Consider the following 5644-nt stretch of genomic DNA (forward strand, 5'->3'; position numbering starts at 1 on the left):
ACTTTGTACAGCTTTATGTGTCAAGTTTTGGGTGCTGAAAAGTGAAAGGAGGTAGCTTTTCTGAGAAATCAGACCTGCTGAGTAAAACAGACCCATTTTTCAGGGCTAAATGTCCAGGATGCGATAATGAAATAAAGCCACCCGCTCCACAGATGTGCAGCAGGTGTATCAGAGGATGCCGTGGACAAAGGATGCTGGTGATCCAAGGTGATGTATCAGTGTGCGTCGAAGGCTCCATGCAGCCACAGTGGCCTAGACGGATTAGCCTGAGAGCGACTACATGATGGTTGCTTAGTAACTACAAACCTACTCAAATGCTTGACAAACATAAGGGACAGGGCTGTATTTGTTTAGCGTGAATAGTCAAAAGTGTTTTTTATTGCAACCTCACCTCACCTTGAAATACATACGACACGATTATGCCACCTACAGTCACCTGACAAGCACTAAAACTTTGTGTTGCAGCGATGTGTGTGTTTGTTATCCTACATGTGTGTGTGTGTGTGTGTTCGCTGGGACTCCAGTGGCCGGTGTTCTAACAGCGGTGTCGGCTGGAGCCCTGCCACGCTCGGCGCTTTGCTGCAGGCTCTGTCCGGGCTGTTTTTCCTATTCTGGGATGTCCTTGCATGACCCGCGCACTCATGCCAGGATCCTGGCTGTGTCTAATGAAACTAGGGTTCCAGCAGTTTATTTCAGAACAACAAAAAAAATCCCTGAAAACACACAGAATGAAGGCCCAGGCTGTCGGTGTTTCATTAAGCCAGTGGTGAGAATGTGAAAAGTAGCAGTAGCTGTGGGACCCGGGGTGACAGGCTTGGAGGTTTACAGAGAAAGAGGTGTTGTCACAAAGAAATTGAGGTTTTATGGGGTTACAAGCAAAATATTGAAACAAATGGATGACAAAATAAAGGAAAAACTGAGTCTGAGTAAGGTGTTTGGACTGCATGAGCAACGCTGGTGTTGACTTTACAAGTTTCTAGAACTCTACTGGATAGAACAAACACTGCTCTTCCAAAAGATATTCCCTCATTTGGTGCTTTGATGATGATTTTGGAGAGTGCTTTCTCACATGTCGGTCCAGAATCTCCCATAGACAATAAGCTGGATGGCTGTCAGGTAACTGTGAAGGCCATAACATACCATTTGCATCATTTTTGTACTCAGTAAATAATTCTTTGACCCCCCATGTTGTATGGATGAGGGCAGCAGACAGTTTTCTACTACAGGACTGGTTTGAACCTTTGAGCATGGTCCAACTGCAAGAACTACCACTGTAGAACCTCTTTCAGGTTAGTTTTCAGGGGAGATACAAGTATGTACTCCAGGGTAGGTACTACTGAGTGGCCCTGAAGACTTCAGAGCAAGTTTTGAGGCTCATGGTTAAACTAAATGGAGTGCCATTTTTCTGTCCTTTCAATGCATCATCCAGTAGCAGTTTTCTCCTCTCCAAAATCGCCATCAGCAATGTAAAATGCACCATATAGGGTACCTCCATTGTTCTACTTTCTACATTCTCATAGAAGTGGGATTACTTCAGGTAACTGTCTCAGTGTAACTGGAGTTGAAGCTGTCAGATCAAACACTACAGTAAAAACTGAAAGACCCACTATGGAGTCATTTCTGTAAACGTTCGCACCAATTCTCAAGTTCCTGCTGTGGATTGTCACCTATATGTGACTTAAAACAACCATGAGACTTGCAGTGAGAGTCATACTTTTTTGTTGAATCTACGCTGTTCACTGACGTACACTTCTCCAGAAAAATACCTACATGTCATGGTGACATACATCGTATTACACCAACCAGACAACTCTGATTGGTCTGGCTGGGAGTAATGCGTCATGTTTACATCACAGTTTGAGTTGCATTAAGATAATGTTTCCATGAAACAAGCCATAACATAGGCGACAACCGTATCTGGCTTGCTCATAATGTGAACACAAGAGCCAGTATTCTTCCAGTGTAGACATATGGTGTTTTCTCAAATGCATAGCTGTAACAATCTGTGCACAGACTTCATCAGTTCCAGTGCCTTCTCTCTTTTCTGTGCAGTGATTTTAGTAAAAGTAACTGTTGTGGCCTATTACATGCTTCTTTGCTTTGGGTGTGATTTATTGTTACTTAACAGATGTAAACTCTGGGTATAAATCTGCCTTGGCAATGCATTTTACACAGCTTTCTCCTCCCTGCATAAAACTGTTGTCAAAATCCCTTTTGCTATGGGAAGCAACAACTTTCAAGCAGCAACATACAGCACTAAAGTTATTCTGAAGGTTTGGATAAACAGCTTCTACCTACAACTACTACATTACCTACTTTGTATTTATTTATGACACGCTGACAGGATCATTGATTAATTTAATTGCACAATATCAATAAAAGGAATTCTATTTAATTTTACTGACAGTTCTCTCCTCCTTGCATGTGAATGTTCCACCACAAGATGTCCCTGTTACTATTTTGAGGGGACACCATCGCTGCCTCCCGGGCTTATCTCCATCCAATGCAATCGTGATTGGTTTCAAGAAGTACGTATTTTCTCCTATGTGCAGAAAAACCATTTGGTGCTGCGGACTGGTCCTGGATTAGTGCCTGCGCTTGGACTGAGCTCAGCCTTTCGCTTTGACTGCTCCTTCATCCTACCTCTGATTGGATCAGTACCTCAGCACTGCGATCCAGCTGAGCTGCATCTGTCAACACTGCACCTGTTTAAAACCTCAGCCAAACTGTCACTGTGGGCAGCTGAGGTTCAGAGCGAGCGTCTCTTTGATTGCACGTTCCCTGGTACCTAGACGGATCGTATTGCATGTGTGCCAAGAAACTTTTGACCTGTAAATTATTTTGTTACGTGTATGAGACACTGGAGGCCTGCCAGGTTTAGGATTTTGTTACGAACACATTTTCCTGAACTGCAACTCAGAGGACAGGTCATGGAGTGCCACTCCATGGTTAATTGGTCAATTTTAGGTTCTTTTCTGAGTGCAGAGCAGATAAATAGTTTAAATTTACAGTTCTCTTCTGGTGCATATTTAATTTCTTTTTATTTGAGTAGCAAACTCAACTTTAGTACAATGGCATCCATCTGGTTGTCTATATGTTCCCTAGTGAGAGGAGGAGGAACATTCATCATTTATTAGCTTCAACGCCAACATGATCGGCTCCATTTCAGCCGCTATTGTTTAAAGTACGTAAAGAAACTCAACACTGCTGCATAGAAACCTCACAGCTAGATAACATTTTGGTGGAGTGACACAAACAGTGCACAAGTGTTCACAACAGTGTGGGCCAGTTGTGGAAAGTCAACACAGGAGTATAAGGGTCACTTTAGGAAAAATCAATCAGGGCCTCCCACCAGACTTCCTCAGAATCAGCTGATTTTTTTTCCTTTTTTTTGTTAATGTACAATAACTGTAGTATATTTAATGAAGCCATGCAACATTGTACCTCCATACTGTGAATATTTTCAGAGTTGCAGGACCTTAAAGTACATAGTGATGGGTTGAAGTATCACACTTTTAAATTTGCATTTGCCTACCATTTCTGAGCCCTCATAACTACATAATTACAGCAGAGACATAAAATTTTCAGAGCTGAAAATCACATTTGAGTTCTGTTAAATGGTTATTTTGTCTCTCTTTGTGGCTGTTATCTGTTTATTTGTGTCTCTTTACAGTTATTCGGTGTCTCATTACAGTTATGTGTGTCTTAAATTAATTTTACAGCCACTAAAAGTGTCACAATTTAAGCCAAAATCTTCATTTTGCTCAGTATGATTTTGATGATTTTGATTAGTAATATTATGGGACGTATTATAGTTTGAACAGCAAAACTGCAGCAGTTTAAAGTTTATGACATAGGGTTGTAGAAAGAATCATTGGGACTCTGGATGTGTTCCTGAAAACTGTAGAAAGTGCATTTTGGGTGAAATTTTAAGGTTCATATCGGCATATGGATTAGAGGGTTGGTGAAAACAACTGGGTCAATATATGATTGCGGGACTTTTTGTAGCATAGTTGACAGGTATAATTGACATTTTTGCTGTTTTCAGGCCTAAAATCAACATGGCTGCCTATAACCAAACACCACATGCCATTTTTACAGAAAGATTCTTCTAAATATTATATATACAATTGAGTAAAATTTAAATTGAAAGTTATTCATAAAGATATTTTAGTAAACCTGTTGACATGCAATAAATCCACACTTGACTCAAACACTACTTTATATTAAATAACTCAGAAAGTCTTGGAGTCTGGCCAGACTTTTCTTCAGGAGGAAATGACATCATGTGGAGCAGGTCATGTGATCTGGAATCAACACACTTCCTTGAGAGATGTTTTTGTAATGGGGAACTTAGTTGAAAGTGATTTCTTGGACACAGATACAATTTGTTATTTTCCATATAAAATTTGATATATTGCCCAAAAAGAAATATCTGTCATGATTATCTCAACTTAATAAAAAGAACACAATTAAAACAATTATTGAATAAGCTTGTTTTATTATTGTTTAGCTAATTAGAAGGTGGTTGTTATTGAATTCGGACTGTTATTTAGCAGACATTTTAGTGATATCCAGTAACTTTTTATTAATAAGTGATTGTTTCCATAATAAATAATTATGGAAGACATGATTATAGTGAATATAAAAACTGTTGGTTTTTTTTTTTACTTTTAATAAAAATGCATGCAAGACATATCACATGGACTTCAAAAGTCCCTCAATTATATATTGACCCAATTATAGCAAGCAAAAGGTCTTATTTTTACACACATTTGATAATGGGATCATCTTTATACCATGATTCCTTCTGTGTCCAAAAAATCCACCCATCCACTATCTATACACCGCTTAATCCTCATCAGGATTGCGTGGGAGGCTGAAGTCTATCTCAGCTGACTTAGGCTGAAGTCAGGGGACACCATGGACAGGTCGCTAGTCAATTGCAGGGCGACATATACAGATAAACAATCACACTCACATTCACACCTATGGACAATTTAGAGTTACCAGTTAACCTCAGCATGTTTTTGGACCGTGGGATGAAGCCACAGTACCCGGAGAAAATCCACACATGGAGAACAAGCAAACTCTATGCAGAAAGATTCCGGGAAGGCTGGGATGCGAATCAGGACCAGGATCTTCTGCAAACCAGGATCTTCTAGCTGCAAGGCAAAAGTGCAAACCACCAAGCCACTGTGTAGCCCTTGTGTCCAAAAAAAAATAAAATAAATAAGAAATACATAAAATAAATAAATCAACTGATTCCTAAAGGGTTAGTTGGGAACCGCTTTCTGATTTGGTGGATGGCTGATAAATCAAGCTTAAGAGGGCCCCAACAATGGCAACAAAAGAGGCACCAGATGGGTTCACTGTAGGGGTCACGAGTTTCGTGTTTTTCCTTTAATTTGTCACACGTCTGTAACTTTTCTTGGAAATATGGGTAATGTAGTGGCATTGATTGGAAAAACCACAATCAGCTACATAAAATAGAGTCTTTGTATTTTTCTCCTGCATAATAAATGTCTTTGTTTTCCTGTTCGTTAAGCTGGAGCCTTCCTACTACAACCAGATAAAACTGATAAACTGATCACTGTCTGGGTCTGATTCTCTTTGTGAGGGTGGAGGGAGAGGCACTAAACAG

Source organism: Amphiprion ocellaris, chromosome 12, assembly GCF_022539595.1.
Source record: "Amphiprion ocellaris isolate individual 3 ecotype Okinawa chromosome 12, ASM2253959v1, whole genome shotgun sequence".
In the NCBI taxonomy this organism is placed as follows: Eukaryota; Metazoa; Chordata; class Actinopteri; family Pomacentridae; genus Amphiprion; species Amphiprion ocellaris.